This window comes from Marmota flaviventris, chromosome X, assembly GCF_047511675.1.
Source record: "Marmota flaviventris isolate mMarFla1 chromosome X, mMarFla1.hap1, whole genome shotgun sequence".
NCBI classification, from domain to species: Eukaryota; Metazoa; Chordata; class Mammalia; order Rodentia; family Sciuridae; genus Marmota; species Marmota flaviventris.
Genome location: NC_092518.1, coordinates 112,427,659 through 112,454,926, shown reverse-complemented (window position 1 = coordinate 112,454,926; position 27,268 = coordinate 112,427,659). Strand labels below are relative to the sequence as shown.

Here is a 27,268-nt window from a genome sequence, read left to right as displayed (position 1 = left end):
CCTTTTCTTTAGAAAGTACCCAGCCTCAGGTATTTAGTTATAGTAATAGAAAATCAATTAATACAGGGAAATACAAGTTAAACCCGCAAGGAGGTACCACGTTATACCTAAGAAAATAGGTATAAGTTTTTAAGTGTTTGGAAAGAATGTGTGGAAATTCCACACTCATTCAAATGGGAAAGAATATTAAAAATATGTGGCCATAATGGAGATAGATTTAGCAGTATCTCACAAAGTTAAACCATAGTTGTCAGGTGCAGTGGTGCATGCCTGTAATCCCAGTGGTTTGGAAGGCTAAGGCAGGAATATCACAATTTCAAAGCCAGCCTCAGCAACTGTGCGAGGCTCTGCAACTTACTGAGACCCTGCCTCAAAATAAAAATATTAAAAAGGGAGGGGATGTTGCTCAGTGGTTAAGTTCCCCTGGGTTCAATCCAGTTACCAAATAAAAAGTTAAACTATAGTGACCATATGACTCATCAATCCCACTTCTAGATATATACCAAGAGAACTGAAAACATATGTTCACACAATAACCTGAACACCAATGTTCATTTCAGTTATATTCTTAATACACAAAAAGGGCTAACAACCCAAATGTTCACCAACTGATGAATGGAATAAAAATGGTATATACTCATATATGGGATATTTATCATGTAGCCATTAAGAGGAATGAAATAATGCTCCATGCTATCCCATGGAGGAAATTTGCTAATGTTAAGTGAAGGGATACAGAGACAGAAACCCACATATGGTATGATTCCAGTGATAAATATTCAAAAGAGGCAAACAAGTAGAGTCAGCTAGGAGATTCATGGTTGATTAGGGCTGGGACAGAGGGTGGGAATGACAGATGATAGCCATAAAAAGTATAGGGGGGTTTCATTTTAAAGTGATCAATTATAGGGGGTTCATTCTGAGGTGATTAAATTGTATTATGATTAACTGCAGTATTGATTGCATATTCCTATAACTGAAATAAAAATTATTGAATGTGTAAAATATAGGCCTGTAATTTATAGCTCAGTTGTTTTAAAAGACTATTATTTTTATATTCTAACACTAATCTGTCAGTACTCTGTCTATATTTTTCTCTTTTTAAATATTTTATATAAATAGGATCACACGTGATATTTTGTGTCTGGGCTATTTTCACATAGCATAATGTTTACAGGGTTCGTTCATGTGGTAGCATGTAGTAGTGCTTCATTCTTTTTATGACTGAATAACATCTATTGTCTACCTTATTTTATCAATCTATTCATCATGTAATAAACATTTTTTGTTTTTCTACTTTTTTGCATTAAGAATATTATTTCTATGAATATTCATTGATAAGTTATTGTATGTTTTCATATCTCTTGGGCATACACATAGGAGTGGAATCTGGGTCAAATGGCAACTCCACCCTCTGTCTCACTGATTACAAAAATCACCTCAAAATGGATTAAAGACTTAAATGTAAGACCCCAAAACTTATGAAAATGCTATAGGAAAACATAGGGGAAATGCTTCAGAACATTGGAATAGGCAAGGATTTTTTGGATGAGGTCCCAGATGCACAAGAAACAAAAGCAAAAAATAGACATATGGGATTACATCAAATTTAAAAAGCTTTTGCACAACAAAGGAAGCAATCAACAGAATGAAGAGACAAGCTACAGAATGGAAGAAAAATTGGCAAATTTAAACATCTGACAAGGGGTTGATATCCAGAATACATAAGGAACTTAAAAAACTCCATAGCAACCCTCCTCCAAATAACCTGATTTTAAAATGTTTAATAAGCCTAAATAGTTATTTCTTAAAAGAAGACAAAAGATGGGCATAGTGGCTCATGCCTATAATCCCGGCAACTCTGGAGGATGGGACAGGATTGCAAGTTTGAGATTAGGCTGGGCAACTTAGTGAGACCCTGTCTCAAAATTAAAAATGAAAAGTACTGACGAGGTAGCTCAGTAGCAGATGCCCCTGGGTTTAATCCCCAGTATTGAGGGAAAAAATCAAAAGACAAACACATGGTTAACAGGTATGTGAAAACAATACTCAACATTATTAATTGTCATGGAAATGCAAATCAAAACCAAAATGATGGTGAGATTCACGTATTGGAGACTGAATTAGAATCAATTATATTCCATGCTTTTATAATCATGTCAAAATGAGTGTAATGTTATGTATAGCTAAAAAGAACCAATAAAAAGGAAAAAAAATCACAATGAGCTATCACCTCAACACAGTAAAAATTGGTATTATTGAAAAGACAAAAGAGAGCAAGTGCTTGTGGGTATGAGGAGAAAAGAGAGCCCTTGCATATTGTTGGTGGGAATATAAATTAGCATAGCTATTGTGGAAAACAGTATGAGGATCGACAAAAAATTAAAAATAGAACTACCCTATGATCCAGCAATCCCATTCCTGGGTATACAGCCAAAGGAAATGAAATCAATATGTCTAAGAGACAGCTGCTCTTTCATGTTCACTGCACCACTGTTCACAGTAATCAAGATATGGAATCAACCTAGAAGTCCAACAACTGATGAATGGATAAAGAAAATATGTATACTGGTAGTCAGCTTCTCTTTTTTTTTTTTTTTTTTAAAGATAGAGTGAGAGAGGGAGGGAGAGAGAGAGAGAGAGAGAATTTTTAATCTTTATTTTTTAGTTCTTGGCGGACACAACATCTTTGTTTTGTATGTGGTGCTGAGGATCGAACCCGGGCCGCACGCATGCCAGGAGGGCGCGCTACCGCTTGAGCCACATCCCCAGCCCCTCAGCTTCTCTTTTTCTGTGACAAACTAACTGAGAAACACAGCCTAAAGAAGGATTGATTTATTTTGGTTTGGGATTTCAGGGTATTCAGTTCCATTGCTTTTAGGCCTGTGATGAGAAAGAAACATCATGGCAGAAGGGCATGGTGGAAGAAGGCTGTTCACCTAACGGTGGTTGGGAAACAGAGAGTGAGAATGAGGAAAGAGCGAGGGCAAGATATATTCTTCCAGAGCATGCCTCCAACTAGGCCCCACTTCCAATATTTTCTACTGTTAGAGTCTGTAAACAAGTCTGGATGGCGCCTGGTATTTTGCCAGGGGGAGTGGTTTGTGAGGTGGCGCCAGCGAGCCATTAAGTGTGGAGATTCCTTATTGGTTGACTGATGTATCTAGTTTATGTTAATTAAGATAAGCTGTGTGTAATGTATATATACCCCTCCTGTCCTACAATAAAGTGCTCCCACTCCTGCTGTATCAATGTACACAAGTTGTTCGACACCCCCCGGTTATTCTGCTGCAGCCGGACTGCGGCAGATGGTGGCCCATACGGGGAGCCCAGGGACACTCGGGGGTAAGTGACGAAAAAAAAAAAAAAAAGCTGCCCGTCCATAGATAGGACGGGAGCAAATCTGCTCGTCCCTAGGCAGATAGGGCGAGAGGAAAAATGGCCATTTCGAGAAAATGGAGAAGATTGATACAGTATGTTTGTGCCTTGTTTTCTCTTGAAATGTTGTATTGTCTTTGTGATGAAAATATGGAAGGGGTGTTAAGTAAATTACTAAGGGAAGAAGGCACCCCAATGGAACCAAGAATAGTTAGGGCATGTGTTGATGGAAGCCCAGGAACTTTAGTCAGAAAGAAAAAGAAAGTTCAGAAGAAGAAGGATTATCAGGAAAAAAGTTGCAGCAAAAGGCTATTACTGAATACTTTTTGTTACCGGAGGGTGCATAAATCGGCACGGCGGCTGCCATGTGCGCGAGCTGGTTATGGCCCAGCAAGGACTTTTCAAGTGGCGGCAGTGGGCTCTTCCCCACCCCCCGCCCGGGGAGCAGGACACCACTGCCGGGAGCTCAAATCTAGACCTGACCTGGAGGCACAGTCTCCCAGGCTCTTGCTCCCTGTGCTGGGAAGCAGTTTGAGCCCTGGACTCTCCCCAGTGGCAGTTTGAGTCCGGAACACTCCCCAGGGCCATCTGGGGCTGCCCGGGAGGCTGCAGGCAGAAGATGGCCCGCGTCCCTGAAGTTTGATCGCTTCCAAGGCCAGTAACTACAATGGTTCTCCCACACTTGGCAGCTAATGAGTAATGAGCACTATTAAGGCTTATTTCAAATGTAAAAAACCTTGAGATAATGTACTAAATTGTTCAGAAGGTTGTTTTCTTAGCGCCTGCTGGAATACTACAGGATTTTCTTTAACATCATTGCTGGAGTTCCTGCCTTCGTCCCAGTGCTGGTGAAAACAAGGGTGGAAGAATTTCCAGTGTTGCTGAAAACCGGAGGAGACTTCGGCTGAGAACCAGACGAGACTTCGGATTAAGCTAGCTGCCTGCAGAACTTACCTGGACTGTGATTTATTTACCTGGATTGTGAGTTAATGTATTGAAACACTGCTTTACCTGGACTGAGACAACAAACTGTAATCTACAACAAATTTTAACTCGGTATCTTTGCTAACGGTGTCATTGCTGGTATAATTTTCCCAAGGGCTTCTTGCATGGAGCCATCAAGTGGCTTGGTATTGTGACATTTTGTATCCTCCCCTTCTGCTTGTAGCAGATTATTTATGGTGTTTGTGTAAAAACCACTATGGTCGTTATTTAAATTAAACAAAAGGGGGAAATGTTAGAGTCTGTAAACAAGTCTGGATGGCGCCTGGCATTTTGCCAGAGGGAGTGGTTTGTGAAGTAACACCAGCGAGCCATTAAGTGTGGAGATTCCTTATTGGTTGACTGATCGAGTTTATGTTAATTAAGATAAGCTGTGTGGAATGTATATATACTGCTCCTGTTCTACAATAAAGGGCTCCCACTCCTGCTGTATCAATGTATACAAGTTGTTCGTCACCCCCCGGTTATTTTGCTGCAGCCAGACTGTGGAATTCCACCATGTCTCACTAATGCTATCAAATTATTAATCCACCAATGGATTACTCGATCAGTGAGGTTAGAGACCTCATGATCCAATCAATTGCCCAAATCCCCACCTCTGGACATTGTTACATGGGAGGACAAGTCTTCAACCATAAATCTTTAAGGTATACTTCATAACAAACCCATAACATACATAATGGAATACTATTCAGCCATAAAAAGAATGAAATCCCATCATTTTCAATAACATAGTTGGAAATAGAGATCATTATGTTAAATGAATTAAGCCAGACACGGAAAGACAAGTGACACACATTCTCACTCATATGTGGAATCTAAAACAGTTGATCTCATAAAAACAGTGATTACCAGAAGCTGGAGTGGAGCAGAGAAGGCTGAGAAAGGATGACAGAAGAATGAAGAAAGGTTGATCAATGGGTACTAAGTTATAGTTAAGTAGGAACAAGAAATTCTGCGTGCTATTGCACAGTAGGATGAATATAAAGAGCAATAATGTACTATATGTGTCATAAACCTAAAGGAAAGTTTTTTGAGAGTTTTCATCTAAAAATGATAAGTGTTTGAGGAAATAAATATGTTTAACCTGATTTAATATTTCCCTCAGTATACATGTATGAAACATAACATAGTTCTCCATTAATATGTACAACTTTTAATGTGTTGTTGTTGCTGTTCCAGTACTGAGGATTGAAACCAGGGCCTTTCACATGTTAGGCCAGCGTGCTACCAATGAGCTACATCCTCAGCCCATTTAAAATTTTTCATTTTGAGCCAAAGTCTTGCTACATTGCCCAGGCTGGACTCAAACTTGCCATCCACCTGCCTCAGCCTCCTTAGTAGCTGGAATTACAGGCACACACCACCATGCCAGGCTTATTTATTTATTTAATTACTGGGGATTTAATCTAGGGATGCTTTACCATTGAGCTACATTCTCAACCCTTTCTCTTATTTTAAATTTTGAGACAGGGTCTCTCTGAATATCTAAGGCTGGCCTCAAACTTTCAACCCCCCTGCCCCAATATCCCAAATCATTGGGATTAAAGATATGTACCACTGGACCCAGCTTTAAAAAAAAAAAAAGATACATAAAAACATAAAAGTTGTAGCCAGGTACAGTAGTGAATGCCTGAAATACACATCACAACAATCACAATGAGATACTACTTCACACCTACTAAACTAGCTATAGTTTTTAAAAAAAGTACAAATAGCTAGGTGCAGTGGTGCACACACCTGCAATCCTACCAATTTAAGAGGCTGAGTGATGGAGGAGGATTACAAGTTCAAGGCCAGCCTCAGCAACTTAGTGAGGCCCTAAGCAACTTATTGAGACCCTGTCTCAAAATAAAAAATAAATAGGGCTGGGGGATGTAGCTCAGTGTTAAAATGCCCCTGGTTTCCATCCCCATTACAAAAACAAAATAAAATAAATGTTGGAAAAGATATTGAGAACTGGGAAACTTCATGCATTATGGTGGGATTGTAAAATGGTAGAGTTGCTTTGGAAATACTTTAAACTCAGCCATTCCACTCTAGATGTATACATTAGAGAATGGAAAACATATGTCCATATGATAATTTATACCCAGGAGCATTATTTATGTTCACTTCAAAATGGAAAAAGAAATACCAATGTGAATTAATCTGTTTCTCTGCAGCCCTGTTCTAAGAAAATTACATTTCCTCAACACATTCAGGGAAGATAATGTGGTCAATAATTGAAACATCCCACATGTCAATCAGTTGACAAGTGGCTAACAAAAAGGAGATATACCAGGGCTGGGGTTGTGGGTCAGAAGAAGAGCGCTCACCTAGCATGTGTGAGGCACTGGGTTCAATTCTCAGAACCACATAAAAATAAAATGAAGGTATTGTGTCCACTTACAACTAAAAAATTAAATGTTTAAAAAAAGTTATACTCATGCAATGAAAAATTATAGTAATAAAAAGGTATGAAGTATCATTTTGTGCTACTACATGGATGAACCTTGAAAACATGATAATTAAAAGAAGCCAGATACACAAGACTACATATTATATGCTCCCATTTGTATGAAATGTCCAAAATAGATATAACTTTATAGACACCAACTCTCATGGAAGTTGTTTATGACTAGGAAAGAAAAGGAGGTTAGCAAGTTACAACCTAATGGGCATGAGTTTTCTTTTCTGCATAAGTGAAAATGTTCTGGCACTGGATTGGTAATAGTTGCACAATATTTTGAACACATTAAGAAGCAATTAATTGTATACCTTACAAGTGTTAATTGTATGGTACATGGATTTTGGATCTCAATTAAAAATGTTTCCCATATACAAAAAACACAGAATCCAATAAAAAAATATATTTCATATTTAATCCTACCAACAGTAGGGATTTTTTATGCTTTCTTATACCCCTAATCTATGTATGCTCATATGCCTATATAATGTATATTTCAACATAAAAAATAAGAACTTTTTCTAAGTACAATTTTACAGCCTAAATATATTTTATGAAAAGCAATACCTTTCTTTAAATATTCTTTTTTAGTTGTAGGTGATATAACCTTTATTTTATTTTTAAGTGGTGCTGAGGATTGATCTTAGTTCCTCCCACCTGCTAGGTGAGCGCTTTACAACAAACCCACAACCCCAGCCCAAATAATACCTTTTTAACGTGAATACAACAGTATAATTAGCTCTTATGTATTTACCATCTAGATGAACAATTTTTTAATAATTATTTTTTCAGTTTTCGGTGGATACAACTTCTTTATTTTATTTTTTTATGTGGTGCTGAGGATCGAACCCAGCACCCTGCTCATACCAGGCGAGCACGCTACTGCTTGAGCCACATCCCCAGCCCTAGATGAACAAATATTCATCTCATGGCCAATTTTGGTTCATCCTTACTTTTTGATTAATTTAAATCAAACAAATTTGTAAAGATCCAGCACACATATCTAAAAAATAAGGATACTTCTAAAAATGTAATAATAATAACTTTATTATACCTGTAATTTTTATAATGAAATTTTAAAATTTTATTAATGCATTATAGTTATACATAATACTGGGGTTCACTTTGACATAATTATATAAGCATGGAACATAATTTACTCTAATTTAGTCCCCAGTACTTCCACATTCCCTCCCTCCCTCCCCCTGTTCCCTTTCCTCTATTCTGCTAATTTTTCTTCTATTTATTTACAGTTTTTAATTTAGTGCATTATAGGTATACATAAAGGTGAAATTCACTGTGATATGTTCAATATGTACACAGGATAGTTTGGTCAGTTTCATTCCACCATTCCTCCCTTTTCCTGTCCCTCCTCCCTTCCCCTAAATCCCCTTCCTCTACTCCACTGATCTCTCTTCTGTTTTCATGGGGTCCTCCCCCCTTTTATTTCCTCATTTTGGTCTAGCTTCAGTGGTAGAGCACTTGCTAAACATGCTCAAGGCTTTGGGTTCAATCCCCACTACCACAAAACAAGTTATAATAAGTTTTAATAGCAACAATAGTCAGTGTTCAAACCCTCCCCAATTGTGTCATGAATGTTTTTGTTACAGTTAGTTTACTCAAACTGAGATCCAAATACATTTCATATACCACACTTGTTTGATAGGTCTTAACTGTCTTTTAATCTAGAGTGCCTCTTCCCTCTTTCAATTTATTGACACAATACTGGGTTGTCTGTCCTATGCAGGTTTACATAGTCTGTGTTTTTTGATTGTGTCACTTATTCTCTGCATTTTTTGTAAGTCATTCTATAGACTTAGAGGCTTGGTGGGATTTTAGTTTGATTTTTTTTTTACAAGAACTTTTTATATGTGGTGCAATACACAAGGCATCAGGGCAATGTTTTCATGAAGTTAACAACACTTGCGGATTCTGTCTGAGCTGCACTGTTTCATTAGGGATAATAAAATGATGACATTCTATCATCTGTTCCTCATTTATTAGCTGGAATGTTTCTGTAAAGAGAAATGTCCCTTTTTAAACTATGTGTTTACCCTCAGGTAAAACATGTAAATGAAAGTGGACTAAATACTTGCTATATTCTTTTATTTTTGCTTCCCAAACCATACTGATTCCCTAGTATTGATTTAGATTATCAATCTGAAGAATTCCTTGAATTCAATTTGATATATTTAAATCCATTTTCATTATTATTCCAACGGATGCTCTAATTGCCCCCTTTGAAGCAGCAGGAGAATCTTCAAGTTGGCTCCTGAGTTTTTGACCTGACCCAATGACCTTTTATATTTAACTTCTGGTACAAGATGTTCCAGGAGTATCTTGTAATTTCTTGCTGCAATCATATTTAATATTTAACAAAAATCTACTCAATTGGCTCCTTTATGGCTTGATACAAAAAATAAACTAGGGTGGATCATTCGCCCATTAGGAGTACATGCCTATAAAGTGAGGCTTGTAAGCATTGAATTAAAAGGTGGCTGGACAGCTGGGTGTAGAGGCGCATGCCTGTAATCCCAGGAGGCTGAGGCAGAAGAATCACGAGTTCAAAGCCAGCCTCAGCAAAAGCAAGGCACTAAGCAACTCAGTGCGACCCTGTCTCTAAATAAAATACAAAATAGGGCTGGGAATGTGGCTCAGTGCTCAAGTACCCCTGAGTTCACTCCCCATACCCCCCACCACCACCAAAAAAAAGGTGGCAAGACACATGAAAATAAAACCTCTGTGAAGAAAAGTGTGTTTACTTAGTCCCTGATTCTCATTAGTCCTTCATTATATTCTGCTTCTTGGAAACATAGTCCCTCTGACAGTTCCTGGACATTTCATCATCAGTCAAGAACAAAAGATTTGGTGGGAGTATCATATAATAAATGAACAGTTTTGTTGGTAAGCTTCTTTGGAGGTGGCTCATTTCTTGTTCATCCATGCAAGAAGTTTATATTTAGAAAACTACTCCTATAAACAGAAAGCACTGAAAATTCACTGTGTGGTTGCTTGACAATAATTATACTGGCTAAAATGTTGAGGTGAATTAAGCAATCTTACACATAAAGGCAATTGGTATATATCTTTGGTTCCTAAAAGTTTTCTTTAATTTTTGAACATGATGCTTCTAATTATGATTGATATATCATTCAATCTGCCTCCTAGATAGAACTTTTTTTATTATTAGTTGTTGAAAACATTACATAGCTCTTGACATATCATATTTCATACATTTGATTCAAGTGGGTTATGAACTCCCATTTTTACCCTGTATACAGATTGCAGAATCACATCGGTTACACATCCACATTTTTACATTTTGCCATACTAGTGTCTGTTGTATTCTGCTGTCTTTCCTATCCTCTACTATCCCCCTCCCCTCCCCTCCCCTCCCATCTTCTCTCTCTACCCCATCTACTGTAATTCATTTCTCTCCCTTGTTTATTTCCCTTTCCCCTCACTTCCTCTTATATGTAATTTTGTATAACAATGAGGGTCTCCTTCCATTTCCATGCAATTCCCCTTCTCTCTCCCTTTCCTGCCTACCTCTCCTCCCTGTTTAATGTTAATCTTTTTCTCATGCTCTTCCTCCCTGCTCTAAGTTGCTCTCCTTATATCAGAGAAGACATTTGGCATTTGTTTTTTAGGGATTGGCTAGCTTCACTTAGCATAATCTGCTCTAATGCCATCCATTTCCCTGCAAATGCCATGATTTTGTCATTTTTTTAGTGCAGAGTAATACTCCATTGTGTATAAATGCCACATTTTTTTATCCATTCATCTATTGAAGGGCATCTAGGTTGGTTCCACAGTCTAGCCATTGTGAATTGTGCTGCTATGAACATCGATGTAGCAGTATCCCTATAGTACGCTCTTTTAAGGTCTTTAGGGAATAGTCCGAGAAGGGGAATAGCTGGGTCAAATGGTGGTTCCATTCCCAGCTTTCCAAGGAATCTCCATACTGCTTTCCAAATTGGCCGCACCAATTTGCAGTTCCACCAGCAATGTACAAGTGTACCCTTTTCCCCACATCCTCGCCAGCACTTGTTGTTTGACTTCATAATGGCTGCCAATCTTACTGGAGTGAGATGGTATCTTAGGGTGGTTTTGATTTGCATTTCTCTGACTGCTAGAGATGGTGAGCATTTTTTCATGTACTTGTTGATTGATTGTATGTCCTCCTCTGAGAAGTGTCTGTTCAGGTCCTTGGCCCATTTGTTGATTGGGTTATTTGTTTTCTTATTGCTTAATTTTTTGAGTTCTTTGTATACTCTGGATATTAGGGCTCTATCTGAAGTGTGAGGAGTAAAAATTTGTTCCCAGGATGTAGGCTCCCTATTTACCTCTCTTATTGTTTCTCTTTAGATAGAACTTTTGAAACCTATTTTTTTCTAAGACTCCTAGAGAGAAGGGCAAAAACTCTGTATCTTTAGAAAAAAAATGAAGTTGTTTCCAGAGGGTGACCAGCATGTATTTTCATATATTACGTATCACACATCTTTATGATTATTTTTATTTGTTCTAATTAGCTATACATGACAGTATAATCTATTTGTATATGTTTATGTAAGCATGAAACATATCTTATTCTAATTAGAATCCCCGTCTTGTGAATATACACAATGATGAGATTGACTGTGGTGTATTCATATATGTACATAAGAAAGTTTTGTCAGCTTTATTACATTGTCTTTCCTAATCTTATCCCCCCACCTTCCCTTCATTCACCTTTGTCTCATCTACTGACCTTCTATTCTTTCCTCCCCCCTTTATTGTAGGTTAGCATCCACATATCAGAGAAAATATTCGAACTTTGGTTTGGGGGGATTGGCTTATTTCACTTAGCATGATAGTTTCCAGATTCATCCATTTATTGGCAAATGTCATAAAATCAGTCTTCTTTATGGCTGAGAAATAGTCCATTGTTCATATATACCACAATTTATTTATCTATTCATCTGTTGATGGGCATCTAGGTTGATTCTGGAGCTTATCTATAAGACTCAGTTCACAACAATAAACAATATGGAAAATAAATAAACAAAAAAGGAGACTCGGTTCATCCATAATTTAAAAAGATTGAAAGTAAGGTTCTGTGGGATACAAGTATTGTAGCTCAGCTGGAGAGCACTCTCCCAGCACACACAGGCCCTGGGTTCCATCTCCAGCAAAAAGAAAAAAAATGTACTGTTGGTCAAAATTAAGTAAAAGTAATTGAAATTCATAAGTATACTTTTAAAACAAAACCTTATTCAATGGAACAATCAATAGAGGAAGCCATACATCCTTCAAATTATAGGGACCTCAGGTATGCTTATGCAGAACTCAGAGTGCGTTTGAAATTGTAGTCTACATGTTCTGCTCTCATGCTGGTTATAATCTCCAGTACTCCAATAAAAAGTTGGTGTGCATACATTCCTATAGGCTATCATATCCATTTCTCCTGGATTGGTTCATTTTGCTAATTGTGGGGCCAGGGCTATGTGGATGAGTTGGGTTGCCAAAAAAAAAAAAATACAGCACATAATTATACTAAAAATGATTCACTGTTTATCTTGAAATTCAAATCTAAGTGGGAGTCTCATTTTTTAATTTGCTAACTCTAGCAACTCTGTGGATGAGTGGAGAATAATTGTGACTATTCTTTGAAAATTAAAAGGGACTGCATATTATATAATGTATAGCAGCACTTCTTTTTTGGGGGGACGGGTAGCAGGAATTGAACTCAGGGGTACTCGACCACTGAGTCACATCCCCAGCCCTATTTTGTATTTTATTTAGAGACAGGGTCTCACTGAGTTGCTTAATACCTCGCTTTTGCTGAGGCTGGCTTTGAACTCGTGATCCTTCTGTCTCAGCCTCCTGAGCTGCTGGGATTACAAGCGTGTGCCACCGTGCCCAGCGTAAAGCAGTACTTCTAAACTTTAATGGACACACAAATTGTCTGAAGTGTTTATTTTATAATAATCTAATTCTGATTCTGAAGACATAGAGCAGGACTAGAGGTTCTGCAGACGCTGGTGTGTGGATTTCAGTTTGAGCAAGGCTAGAATAAAAAGCATGGTGGGGAGGGGGGAGCAGTGTGAGCACGCATGTGCATATATTCCACCAACCCCTGCACTCTCTTTCTGCACTAAGGAAATTCATCAATATATGAGTCTTGGAAGAAAGTGAACATGGTTTCGAATATGGAAGCTAATAGAGATGTCAAATTCTCACTTCACCTTTCTTGAAGTGTAGATTTAGTTGCATGAACTAAACACCACCAATCACAATTCCCACATAGGAATTTTCATCAGGAATTAGCAACCCAGAAAAGCTAAGATAGCAGTGAATTATCTCTATTTCAACAGCGACAGCTGTGGGCAAATTGAATGCCCAGGGCAGTGGTGGTGCTGGAGAAAGGGGGAGAGTTCAGAATATACTCAGCACTATCTGTTAAAGCAGTCTTCTCACTGGGCTGAATCTGCATCATGCTTTAGGGTGTGGACCATTTTTAGAGAGGAATAACTTCTACTGTGGAACTATACTATTTCCAGGTATACACCTCTATGTCTCTTTTATTACTACCTTGGTTGATGACTGATCTTCACATAGCAACACTAGATTCATATGCTAACTCTGTCATAACTATTTGTGTTACTTTTGGCAAATTCCTTAGACTCCATTTCCTTGGTTGTTAAAGGAGGATAAGTCTCCATAATACTGTTGTTGCATATATTCACATTGTACCATATCATTTGTTTTTTCAACTTTTATTGATGTGCAAACTGCCCTTTTCAAGTTACAGTTCAGTGACTTCTAGTAAATTTATCAAGTTACACAACCATCACTGTAATCCAGTTTTAGAATATTTCCATCACTTCATCCAAATCCTTCAGGCACATTTACAATTAATAATTTTTTGAGAATTTTTTTAATATTTACTTTTTAGTTTTTGGCAGACACAACATCTTTATTTGTATGTGGTGCTGAGGATCGAACCCAGTGACACGCATGCCAGGAGAGCTTGAGCCACATCCCCAGCCCCTACAATTAATAATTAATCCCCATATCCACCCCAGCCCCAGGTGACCACTAATCTAATTTCTGTGTCCATAGATTTTCTTTTTCTAGCCATTTCAAATAAATTGGCTCATACAATCACAATGATTTATTACACAAGTTTTTTTTTTCTGCTAAATAGTGAGTTTCCAAACGGCCTATGTCTATGAGCAGAAATCAATGCAATTGAAAAGAAAAACAATAATGAAACCAATTTTTAAAAAAAACTCGGGCTGAATGTAGTTCAGTGGCAAAGCATCTGCCTTGAATTTGAAAAGCCCTGGATTTGACCCCCAGTTCCAAAAAAGGCGCACACACACACCCCACACACATACACAAAGAGATGGATCTTTTTAAATATCAATACAATTGGCAAACCTCCAGCAAGTCTGACAAAAAAAAAAAAGACACAGATTACAGATATCAAGCATGAAATGACAGGGCACAGTAGCGCATGCTTGTTATCCCAGTGGCTCTCAGCAAAAGCAAGGCACTATGCAACTCATTGAGACCCTGTCTCTAAATAAATTACAAAATAGGGCTGGGAATGTGGCTCAGTGGTCAAGTGCCCCTGAGTTCAATCCCCAGTCCCCCCCCCCCCGCAAAAAAAGAATGAATCAGTTCAGGCATGCCTGTAATTCCAGCGGTTTGAGAAGCTGAGGCAGGAGGATTGAGAGTTCAAAGTCAGCCTCAGAAACTTAGTGAGGCCCTAAGGAATTTAGAGATACCCTATCTCTAAATAAATATTTAAAAATGGCTGGGGATGTTGCTTAGTGATTAAGCACATCTGGGTTCAATCCATAGTTTAAAAAAAAAAAAAGAATGCAGTACAGAGTATCACTACCAATCCTGCAGCCATCAAAAGGATAGCAAGGGAATAATACAAAGGATTCTACATGAATATGTTTTAGACCTTATATGAAGCAGAACAACTGCTTAAAAATCACAAAATAATAACATGGATTGAAGACAAAATAGATCATCTGAGTATTCATATAATTATTAAAGAATGTGAATTCATAATTTTTAATTGTTCTTTTTAGGTATTCATGACAGTAGAGTGTATTTTGGTATATTATACATACTTGGAGTATAACTTATTCTAATTAGGATCCCACTCTTGTGGTTGTACATGATGTGGTTTCACTTATCATGTATTCATATATGACATAGGAAAGTATGTCCTATTAATTCTACTGTGAATTCGTGCTTTAAAACCTTCTCAAAAGCAATCGCCAGGTTCATATGATTTTTAGATGAATAATTTAATAACATTTTCAGAGAAATCACATTAATTCTCAAAATCTCCTCCAGAAAGCAGAATGGGAGATAACATTTCCCAACTAGTTTATGAGCTCAGTGTCACCCTGATACCAAAGCCAGACAGATGGTGCAAAATAAATAAATAAATAAAATTATGGACGAATATCTCCTATGAACTTCAATGCAAAATCCTCAGCAAAATCCTACCAAACTTAATCCAACAATGTGTAAAAAGAATTATACACCACGAGCTACTGGGATTTATCCTGTGCATGAAAGGCTTAGTCAACATTTAAAAATTATTATACATAACCAATCGTATTAATAGCCTAAAAAGGGAAAATTCTATGATTCTAGCAATTGAAGCTGAAAAATCATTTGGCAAAATCCAATTCCCCATTCATGAGAAGCACTCTGAGTAATCTAGGAATGGAGGAGAACTTCCTCAAGTTGATAAAGAACAGCTACAAAAGCCTTCAGCTAACACCATGCTTAAGGATTAAAAAAAAAATCCTACTTAACCATAGAAGGCTGTTTTCTCAGAGGTGCAAAATCCACACCAGAGAGGAGCAGAGTCTAGCCCACTCACATTCCTCTGTCCTAGCTTCTGGTCGGTGCCCCAAACCCTGTAGGAGTGACTATTTGTCCTTCCAAGTGGTCCCCCACAGCAAGAAGTTGTGGCCCCAGCATCTTTGTCTGCAAGGATGTATAGCAGTACATTAGGTTAGTGCTAATCCACAATCACCTCACTCAAAGCCTCAATCTTCTTCACACATGCTCCCTTTCTACCCTGCACACTTTTCTTCTAAGACTTTTCTGCCTTGCACCTCCTCCAAGACCAGATCCCTTGATTTCTCTCTCTAAAGTGAAAATAAATGAGAAAATAAGTCAAATTGTTGGTTAGGTAAACAGTACTTAGCATTTCTGTTAAGGTTTAGAACTAAATCTTCCACCAGCGTCCAGGCCTTTTTCACAGACTGCTTGCAGAGTGAAGCCCTTGAGACTCTTCTGTGAGGAGGAAGCAAAGGTATCCCTTCTGATTTCTTAGACACTGTGGAGAACTCTTCCAACACTCTTGAGTGTCCTATGGAAAGAATGTTAAATTGGTTAATTTCTCAGCTAATTTCCGGCTGTGTTCCAATCAGAGCACTTGTTACATGTTTCTTTTCACATCTGGAGAAAACAAAAAGCACACAACTAAAACACCACCACATTCTCCTGAACACGTTTTCAGACTTATGAGGACACAGTTGATATATCTGTGAAGGTAGATTCAACAGAAGTGAAATGAGGACATTTAAATGAAATATGACTCAATCTAGGCTGAGTCAGGAGGCCACATGGAACACATCTCTATCATGGTGTATTTGTGTTTCTGAACCTGTTTCTATCACTTGAATATATGAAAGTTGGAGACATTTATCTCAGTATTCCCAACACATGACATAGTGCACAATAGCATTTGCTATATGAGTGAATACATAAAAGAATAAATTAATGTTCACTTATTTCCCTTAACACTAATATACAACTCCTCTAATCAGATGGATCACTTATTGTCTTACAGAACCATACTTTTCATTTATGTCTCATTACCTTCCTTCATGTCCCTACTGTTATCTGAAATGCCTCTTCTTTGCTTTATCAAGTTGTATTCATCCTTCAAGAACCTGCTTAGTCAAAACTCAGCTTAACACAGGCCTTGCATGTCTACTTCCCTTTGCTCTAACTTCCCATTTCTCTAAATTCTCTCTACACTTGACAGTGTAAACCACACAAAGTTAATACTTGATTATCCGTGTTCTTGCATTGCTCACTAATCATTTCTGGGGTGTCAATCCTAGATTGCACAGGTTCACCAATTATGATAAGTGTAACACTCTGGTAAGGGCTATCGATAATGGGGAAGGCAATGCATGTGGGAGATAAAGAGTATACAGGAATTGCTGTACACTTTGCTCAATATACTGTAAACTTAATGCTGCTCTTTACAAAAGGTCTAATTTGAAAATTAGCAAAAAGATTTGGATAGATATCCAAAGAATATGTAACAAATGGCCAATAAATACATGAAAAGATGTTCAACAATATCAGTCTATCAGTCATCAGAGGAACGCAAATCAAAACCACAAGGAAATTCCCCTTTACACCCACTAGGATGGCTATAACCAAAAAAGCAAAAACAAAAATGAAAAAGACCAAGTGTTGAGGCTAGGGCTGTGGCTCAATGGCAGAGCACTGGCCTAGCACATGTGAGTCACTGGGTTCAGTCCTCAGCACCACATAAATAAATAAAAGTATTTTAAAACAGCTCTACCTTTTTAAAAAAGGGAAAGTTTTGGTGAGGTTGTGGAGAAATTACAAACTTAATAAATCCTAGTGGGAGTGAAAAATGGCACAGACATTGTGGAAAAGCTTGGCAGTCCATTAAATAGTTAATCATAATTATTAATATTACATATTCTAATATTTACACTTCTAGTTACATAACAGAGAATAATTTAAGCATATCTGCATACAAAAATGTACACACAAATATCCATAATATCCAAAAGATGGAAACAACACAAATGTCCATTAATTGACAAATGGGTAAACAAAATGTGCTAAATCCACACAATGGAATATTATACAGTCACAAAAAGGAAAGAAGTATATGTTGAAACATGGAAGAACCCTGGAAACATGCCAAGGGAATGAAGCCAGTCACAAAAGATGGCATATTATATACTTCCATTTATATGAAATATCCCAAACAGGGAAATTTACACAAAGAGCAGACTAGTGGCTATATATGTCTGGAAGATAACTGGGGAATGAGGGTGTGTAAGTAGAGTATGATAGCTAATGTATAGGGGTTTCTCTTGGGGTGATGAAGGTGTTCTAAAATAGACTGTGGTGATAGTCACCATACTGATGAATATACTAAAAGCCATTAGATTATACACTTTAAATGTGTGAATTATGGTACGTGAACTATACCTCAATAAAACTTCTTTTTGGAATGTTATATACCAATGTTCATAGTGACTTTTTTTTAATCATAGTTGAAAAGTGTAAGCAACTCAATGTCCATCAACTAAAGTATGGATAAACAAAAACTGATATATTTCTGCAACGAAATATTATGCAGCCATATAAAGAAAAGAGGCACTGGTAAGTGCTACAACATGGGAGAATCTACCTTAGAACCATGTTAAGTGAGCTGGGTGTGGTGGTGTGCACCTGTAATCCCAGCAGCACAGGAGGCTGAGGCAGGAAGATCATGAATTCAAAGCCAACCTCAGCAAAAGCAAGATACTAAGCTATTCAGTGAGACCCTGTCTCTAAATAAAATACTAAATAGGGCTGGGGATGTGGCTCACTGGTCGAGTGTCCCTGCCTTCATTTCCTGGTACCAAACAAAACAAAACAAAACAAAACAAAAACATGCTGAGTGAAATGAACCAGACACCAAAACTACATATTGTGTGATTGATTCCATTTATGTGATATCCAGAATAAGCAAATCCATAGATATACACAGTTAATTAATCACTGCTAGGGAATAGAGGAAGGAAGGAATTGAGAGTGGCTACTAATAGGGTGTGGTTTTCTTTGGAGGGGATAATGAAAATTTTCTGGAATTAGATAGTGATGATGAATATGCAGTATTTTGAATATATGCAAGAAATGAATTTTTATGTGAATTTATGATTATTTTAAAAATTATCACCACAACAGGCTATTTAGAAGCAAATCTTTATTTAATGGTAATTGTGAAAAAAAGAGAACACATGGCCAGGTAGTCAGGAGAACCAAAGATCAGTTTTCTACAAGCACAGAAAGGAGTTTTAAGGATAGACAAGTTGAAATCACCCAGTTTCCCCATGTGTCAATTCCATTTTCATCAGATATCCTTTCCATTATGATTTGGCTTCTCATGTAGATTTTCTTTTCTTTTTCTCCTTTGTTAACAGAAAGTTTGCTAACTAGAGTTTTCTGGTCTTCTTGGCAGTTACATTTTTCATGAAACAATAATAAATTAAATTGAAATTTTGGTGTATAAATGTTTTCTAGTTATTCTGTTACGGGGCCCTCCTGCTTCCTAATTTTAATCAGATGTGGAGGCTCCTGAAACTATTATTCATCAAGGATTCTGGGAGAAATTTTATTACCCAGGGAACTCCAGGTAGTGAGATGGACATGCAAACAGGTCTGGGCTGACTTGAGAGAGGCAGAAGTAGTCAGTTGGGCCTTTATAGTGTCTAGGGGGTGGGGATGGAGATTAATGTGTTTAAAATTTCTGCCTATTATAAAGGAAATGGCTGGCAGATTGGAAACTTGCCAGTTTAAATTTCCTACCTGCCTAAAAAATGGGTGGGTGAGTTGGAGACTTGAAGCTTTACATTTTCCACCTGCACAGAAGAAAATGTCAGGCATGTTGGACATCTGCCAGTTGGTGTTTGTTTTTTGTTTTTGGTACCAGGAATTGAACCCACTTAACTATCAAGCCACATCCCCAGCCCTTTTGATTGATTGATTGATTGATTTTTTTTATCTTGATACAAGTTCTTGCTAAGTTGTTTAGGCCTCACAAAGTTGCTGAGGCTGGCTTTGAACTTGAAATCACCCTGCCTCTGCTGGGGAGACATCTGCCAGTTTTAAACTTTCTGCTGGAAGTGCCAAAGGAGAACGCTCATGAGCTTTCTTATTAGCCTGCTTGGTTTTGAAACTTTTTCATGTTTGTAATTCTGGTTATTCTCTGTCATTTCCTGAAAAGCTTATTTTTAGGGCCAAAAGCAAATGGCTGTATAGATGAGAAAAAAAAAACAGCACAAATAGGAAACATTAGGATTCAGTGAATTTCTGGACTTGTGTATGCGTTAAAGACGGGCGGGACCCGGGTTCCATCCTCAGCACCACATAAAAAAATAAAGGCATTGGGTTGTGTCCATCTACACCTAAAAATATAAATATTAAAAAAGAATAAGCCACAGTTATATCTGAGTAACTCTTGAAAAGTGAAGCACTAGTGCCACAGGCCTCATGAGGAAAATTGGAAGAGGAAATATTCTTTACAGCTCAAAACCTGATGCTTTGAAAATGTGCCAGGCATGGTGGCACACTACTGTAATCCCAGCAACTTGGGAGTCTGAAGCAGGAGGAGCACAAACTCAAGGCTAGTCTCAGCAACTTAGCTAGACCATGTCTCAAACTAAAAAATAAAAATAAATAAAAAGGGCTAGGGATGCATTTCAGTGATAAAGTGCTCCAGTGTTCAATCCCTGCTGCCCAAAAGAACCAACCAAAAAGATGAAAAAACAAACAAAAAAGGGGGTGGGGGAGGGACAAAAAACAACAAGCAAAAAAGAAAAAAAAGAGAGAAGGGAAAATGTGCAAGCAGTATTTTATCAAGTGTTTATCTGGTAAATATATTTTTTTCTTAACCTTCTGGTAATCATTATAGGCACCTTTATGACAGAATTAAGAATAACAGGGGCTGGGGATGTGGCTCAGTGGTAGGGCACTTGTCTCTAATGTGTAAGGCACTGGGTTCAATTCTCAGCACCACATGTAAATAAAAAAATAAATGTCCATCAACAACTAAAATGAATAAAATAGATAAAATTTTTAAAAAATAACAGAGTCAAGCAAAAACATATTTAAGACAAACTTGGTGAAATTTACCAATTAAATGACTTACATTTCTTTGGTAAAAGATGAGGGATGCACCAAGTACAGATTTTAAAACTGGTTCCTCTAGCAGTCACAACACAAGGAGGAATCAGAATTTGCATTTCCCTGTGATCAGAGACAATATGCAGCTCTAATTTTAGACTGCAATCGGAGGTTGAAGGGCAGGGCAGGTTCATTGGGGAGACTGACATCCCTGTTAGTTCCTCCCCTTGCCCAAGGTCCACAGCCTACAGCTCTTGGCTCCTGCACAGTTGCCTTCGAGGGTGTGTAAAGCGGTGCACATGTTTGCACCCGCCATCCAGGGACCGTTAGAAAAGGTACCCGGATGTGCAGAGGCGGAGCGGGTTCTACCCATGAGGCAGCGCGCTTCGTTATATGCTTTGCACTCGCTGGGGCGCTCATTGCGCGCTGAAAATCTCAGGGGCATCCGTTGTTGCTGTGGCGGTCGCCTAGTATTTTCGCGCTCCTCCCTTTCCTCCTCCTCTTTCTCCTCCTCCTCTGAGCCCCAGTCAGGCCGATCTGCACTGCTCTAGGTAAGCGGCCCCCGCCCCCGCCTGTGCCCTGAGGCAGCGGCTCTCTGGTGTGTCTGTGAGGGCAGCCGTGGCTGCCCAGCTCTGAGGGCAGCGGGCTGAGGGTCGAGATGCGGAGCGGGTATCCGGTATTGATTAGGTGGCGGGGGAGGGGATGGGCTTGGCGGCGCTACGGCGGGTGGGCCACCATTTTGCGTCGGCCTTAGAGGGGGAGGGATCTTGGAAAGATAGCTGCTCCGCGGCGAGGTTTGGCCGCCCAAGGCGGGTCGCGGTCTCGCGGGCAGCTGTCTACTGGTACAGGGCCGCGCGGGCCACAGTCGCCACCCCCTCACCACCAGAGGCCTGTGAGTTTCTCCATCCCCAGCTTGCTTTTGGCTTTTCTTTCTGGAGACAACTCCCTTTGGCCTTTTGTACGATTGATGCCAAGGTTTGGCGGAGACCCGCCCACCCCCCAGTCTGTTCAATGGTGGGAAATACTAGGGGGCATCTGAACTTTCAGGCATCAGGGCTCCTTCGTACTGCCTAGGATCTCCCTCCTCTCGACCCAGGTTACCAGTAATTCCAGGCTCACACCCTTGTTCTTGCCGGAGGGACTGCCTTTCCTCTGTCATAGAAATCGTGCTCCATCCCGTTATTGTCTAGAGGATACGAGCCCGGAGGAGAAACGTGGAGTTACACGGTTTTCTAACAGTGAGCTGTGCAGGTTTTTCATAATGAGATGGAAAAAATTATCTCATTCCGAGGTTTTCTTCACAAACCTATAAAGAGGAGGGAGTTCCTATTAACTTAACTAAACTTTTTATGCTTTTTTAAGGAGAAATTTGAGGACATTGTCAAGTGAAGCAGTTTCTACAAGCATGGGAGACCTTCATCCATGGAATTTTCTTTGTTTGAAAATATTTGTTTTGTACATAGATTTTAATCTGAAAATAAATTCTTGGCTTTATTGTTTCAGGGTTTGGACTAGGAGTTTTTAGATCTTTTAGTGTCATTAAACATAAATTTAAAGCCTAGAAATGGGATTTTAAATTACAAAAATATCCTTTTAGCATTTGTGAGGTGTCCTGCTTTGGGGCTGCAGTGTAAATTGTGACTCAAGCAGAAACTACACTGAGCCTATGAAGGCAGGGTTTGCTTTATTTTATATATTTTTTATGTTTTGTGGTGCTGGGGATTGAACCCAGGGCCTTATGCATGCAAGGCAGACCTATCAAGCTGTATCCCCAGCCTGGCAGGGTTTGCTTATCAGTACAAATTCTATTAAAATTATAACATATTTGTATATTTCATTGAAGCCCTTTTTGAGGTGGGGTGTTGATGGAACTGTTGTTTTTTGGTTGGTTGGTTCTGGGTGTTTTGTTTTTGTTTTTGTGATACTAGGGGTTCAGCCCAAGGACATTGTACCACTGAGCTTCATCTCTGCCCCCCCCCCTTTTTTTGAGACAGGGTTTCTCTAAGTTGCCCAGGCTGTTCTTGAAATTGAGATCCTTCTGCCTCAGCCTTCTGAGTCACGAGGATTACAGGTGTGTGGTCACCACACCTGGCAATAGAACTATTAAAAAAATATTTTTTAGTTATACATGGATACAGTATCTTTATTTTGTTTATTTATTTTTTATGTGGTGCTGAGGATCAAACCAGTGCTTCCAGAGGGCTCTGCCACTGAGCCACACCCCAGCCCCAATAGAACTATTTTGAAGGTGAGAAAATAGCCTCAAGGAGAGGAATTGAGCAGGGTTATGTGGTTTGGAAGCAGAACTAATTCTTGAGCGGTGGTCTCTGACCCTCATCCAATGCTCAGTTCACTAAATTATGCCCTGCTCTATGGGAGTGGGGGGCGGGGTGGAGAGTAAGCGAGAAGGTTCACCTTAAAAATTCTACAAAATATTATTCAATTTCAATTCCCTTCTCCTTTATATTTTTAAGATGCCATGTTTTCAGCCTTTTAGTATTTCAATATTATTTCCAAACATGTTGAAAAATAACCTATTGAAAAAGTTCTGATATTGAAGAACTCCAAATCTCAGCTTTTTCTGTTTAATTTATTTCTTCCAGTTAAATTTTCTAGGCCAGTCTTGATTTTTCTGTCCAGCGTTTTACTCTGCACCATTGTCTTTTTTAGAAGGAAAGAGAAAGGTAAGACCAAGGGCTTTATAATTCCATACCCTCCTTCCCTCCCACTTGTTTTGTTTTCTTTTTTTCAGGAGGACATTTAGAACCATTCCAAGATTTTATGTGTGTGTGTGTGGTGCTGAGGAAACCAGAGCCTGTGCATGCTAGGCAAGCGCTATACCACTGAGCTACGACCCCAGCCCACCAAGAATTTTTTGTTGCTGTTAAACTAATTGGGAAGAGGAAATCCTAAATCGAATAACATTTTTTGTAAATAGAAAGTATTCTATAGCTTTAAAAAGTGATAGATAGGATATTGAAAATTTATATTGAAAATATTTCACTACTCAAAAGTAACTTTTCAAAGACCAGAAATATTTATTGTTTATATTCACTAATTAGACATATAGCCCTGAATACTTTTTCTGTCTTCCTACTTTGGAGAAGAACTTAATATTTGGTTTTTAGTCAGGTTGTTTTAAGTAATGATTCATAAAGACTTGATTTTCTCAGTAATTTGAATAAAATGTGTCCAGACTTTTAAAAATTCATTCTCTGCAAAGTTGTTTTCTTTTAAAGAGTGTTTCACCTTCAGTATATCCATTCAAATAGTCATCACTATGTACCAATTGGGTTCAATGGACCATTATAATTTTATTTTTTATGCTTTTAGGTCATTTACTAATAATTGACATTTAAAAATGAAGGAATAATGAAAACAACTTTTTAGATACTTAATAAGAATTTAGAGCCTGGTGCAGTGGTGGTGCATGCCTCTAATACCAGCTGCTCAGGAGGCTGAGGCAGGAGGATTGCAAGTTGAAAGCCAGCCTCAGCAAGTTAGTGAGGCCCTAAGTAACTCAACGAGACCCTAATATTTTGTCTCTAAAATAAAATATTAAAAAGGGCTGGGGATGTGACTCAATGGTTAAATGCCCCTGGGTTTAATCCCCAGTACCAAATAAAAAAGAATTTAGAAATACTTCTAGTTTTCTTTTAAGACAAGTGTTAAAGACATTGGCAAAAATGTAAATGCCATTTTTCTAACTATATTTTTTGTTTTAAAAATATTTTCATTAGGGGCTGGGTTGTGGCTCAGCAGTAGAGCACTAGCCTCACACATGTGAGACACTGGGTTTGATCCTCAGCATCGCATAAAATAAATAAACAAAGGTATTTGTCCATCTACAACTAAAACTTAAAAAGAAATATTTCATTAAAAGTATTTATATAAACTTACAGTAGACTTTTTATTAAATATCAGATATAATCTACATAAACATAATTATCTGTGACGGTATTTTCTTTCTTTTTTCTTTTGATAATTGGGAATTGAACCCAGAGAGCTTTTTTTAATTCTTTTTATTTTTTATTTTGAAACAAGGTCTTGCTAAATTGCTGAGGATCTTGTTAAGTTGCTTAGGCTATCCTCGAACTTGTGATTCTCCTGCCTCAGCCTTGAAAGAAGTGGTAGGATTATAAGCATGTACCACGTTGTCCAGCTGAATTTTAATTTTTTTAGTGCTTATACTCCACTTGTGCTATAACTTCAGATAAAAAATTATGAAGCAAAATAATTCTAAGTACTTTGCAAGAATTATCTCGTATGCTTTAAATTATTCATAGTTGTACTACAAGTAAGGTACTTCTGTTTTTCTTTTACAGATAGAGAAACTAGGTCTCAAAAAGTTAATTAAGCTTCCTAGATTTGGCAGCCATAAAGTGGTAGACCCAAAATTCCCATTGAGGTTTTTAAGCCCTGTGCTCAGTGCACTTAATTTACACTTTCCCTGTTATTTTTACTCCTATAAAATGTGAATTAATAATACATGCTTCATGTATTATTTTAGGAATTAGTGATTATAGAGTATGTTATTAAATTATGTAAAATATTTATTATATAGGTTGCTTTTGAGAGGCCAATAATAGTGCATCAGTCTTTTCCCCAGGTTATGTCTTTTACATGTGAATTGCTCCAAAATTACATTCCTGTAGCTATAGGCCTTAGCCAGAATATAATATAAACATTATTTTTCAGAAAGTAAATTTTATTATAGTGCTCTATCCCAAAAACTAATATAAAAGAAAATTTTTTAAAATATAGGCCAACTTCACAAAATATTATGCTAGTGAATTTTAAATTCTAGTTTAAACTAGCTATTTTCTTAAATAGACAAAGAATGAAAAATCAAGACAAAATTGAAAACACAAATAAATTAGGAAAAAACAGCAAAATTATTAAAGAAATACCTTCTCAAAATGTATCTGGAATAATTTGCTCAATATAAAAACTTCTTGAGAATATTTCCTTCTTGAATTGTATGTGATTTGTTCCCAAAACCTGGTTTGGAAGTTTGAATTGTTTAGATGCCAGTGAAATTCTCCAAGGAACCAAGGAATAAACAAATATGTCTTGGTTTTGAGTAATGTACTAGTTAATTACTATTATAAGAACATTTTTACAGGCACCCCATACTGAAAATGTTTAAAATAGTCCCAGAGTTTTTACACAACAATAAAACAAAATAAGCACTTGAAACAACAAAATCAATGATATTTCAATCAGTTTTTATGTATTGAATGAATAATATATTTTGCTAAAATAAAGTTACTGCCTATTTATATTGATTTTTTTTCATATCTATATCATGAAGATCAAGATTTTCCTATTTCAACCATTTCAATACCTTCATTTCTGTAGCTAAAGATAACTGTAATTTGCTCTTTTAGTGAAGATACAACATTTAGATATTCTGTCCCTTTGTTATTTTATTATTGCCATACCAATAAAAGTAATAGTACTTAGTGACAATGCAGTAGTAAATACAGATAAAAACATCAGTACTAATATTTTGTGGTCAGGCTTAGTTATAAGGTGGTCATCTGGATGATCCCAGGAAACGTTTATGTTAATTTTTTTAGATACACAGCAAAACAAAAACAATTATATTGTTAATAGAGTTCTTTTGTACCATCTGGAGTATATCTTTTCCCCAGCGATCTGTTGACCTTGGTTTAAAAAATGTTGGGATAAACAATTGGTGAATGTATTTTTTACTCTTGAATAAAAATGCTGAAATCTGGTTTGAAGTGAAGTAAACTGAAAATGATTAGTTTTTTTCCTCTCTTAACTGAAACCCCTTAGTTGATAGTTTGCTTCCAATATGACTAGCTTCAGGTGTTTAAATGTTATTAGGACTTAAATGTCTCCATATCTTACCTCTTCGCTTTCTCTACCCCCAAATCTTACAGCTTTACTATTCTCTTTGTTGGCTTCTTAAGTACTCTTTCTGTGCAGAGTGACTCCAATACTCCTAGTCTTAACTGCTACTATCTTATTATTTTAAATACCCTTATTTAAATATAATTTATATGACATACAATTTGCCCATTTAAAGTGTACAACTCAGTGGTTTTCATACAAAGTTCTATAAGCATCACCACAATCAACTTTAGAACATTTTCATCACTCCAGAAAGAAACCCTGTACCAATTAGACCTTGGTAGCCACTACTCTACTCTGTCTCTGTGGATTTAACATTTCTGGACATTTCATTATAAATGAAATCATATAATATCTGGTTTGTTTGACTGGCTTTGTTCAGCTAGTCTAATGTTCTCAACATTCATACATATTGTATATGTGTCAATGTGTCATTCCTTTTTATTCCTAAATATTATTGCATTGTGTAGATGTATCACATTTTATCTATTTGTCAATCTAAGAGTGGTATTGTTTGGTCTTATATCTATGTGTTTAACTGTCTCCCATAGTAGCTGTACCAGTTCACATTTCTGCCAGCAGTGT

The 27,268-nt window shown here is 37.5% G+C and overlaps 1 protein-coding gene across 4 annotated transcripts in view; it reads left to right on the top strand.

The window, feature by feature from the left end:
- The first annotated feature begins 21,233 nt into the window (after window positions 1-21,233).
- The window catches only part of Znf280c (zinc finger protein 280C), a 59,100-nt gene continuing 53,065 nt past the window's right edge, over window positions 21,234-27,268 (top strand). Inside the window, exons 1-3 of one of the 4 annotated variants that reach the window (XM_027940067.3) lie at window positions 21,234-21,351; window positions 22,979-23,048; window positions 23,404-23,484. The gene's annotated coding sequence lies outside the window, so the exon portion shown is untranslated. The remainder of the gene's footprint in view (window positions 21,352-22,978; window positions 23,049-23,403; window positions 23,485-27,268) is intronic. The other 3 variants (XM_071606284.1, XM_071606286.1, XM_071606285.1) reach the window with 3 other exon arrangements.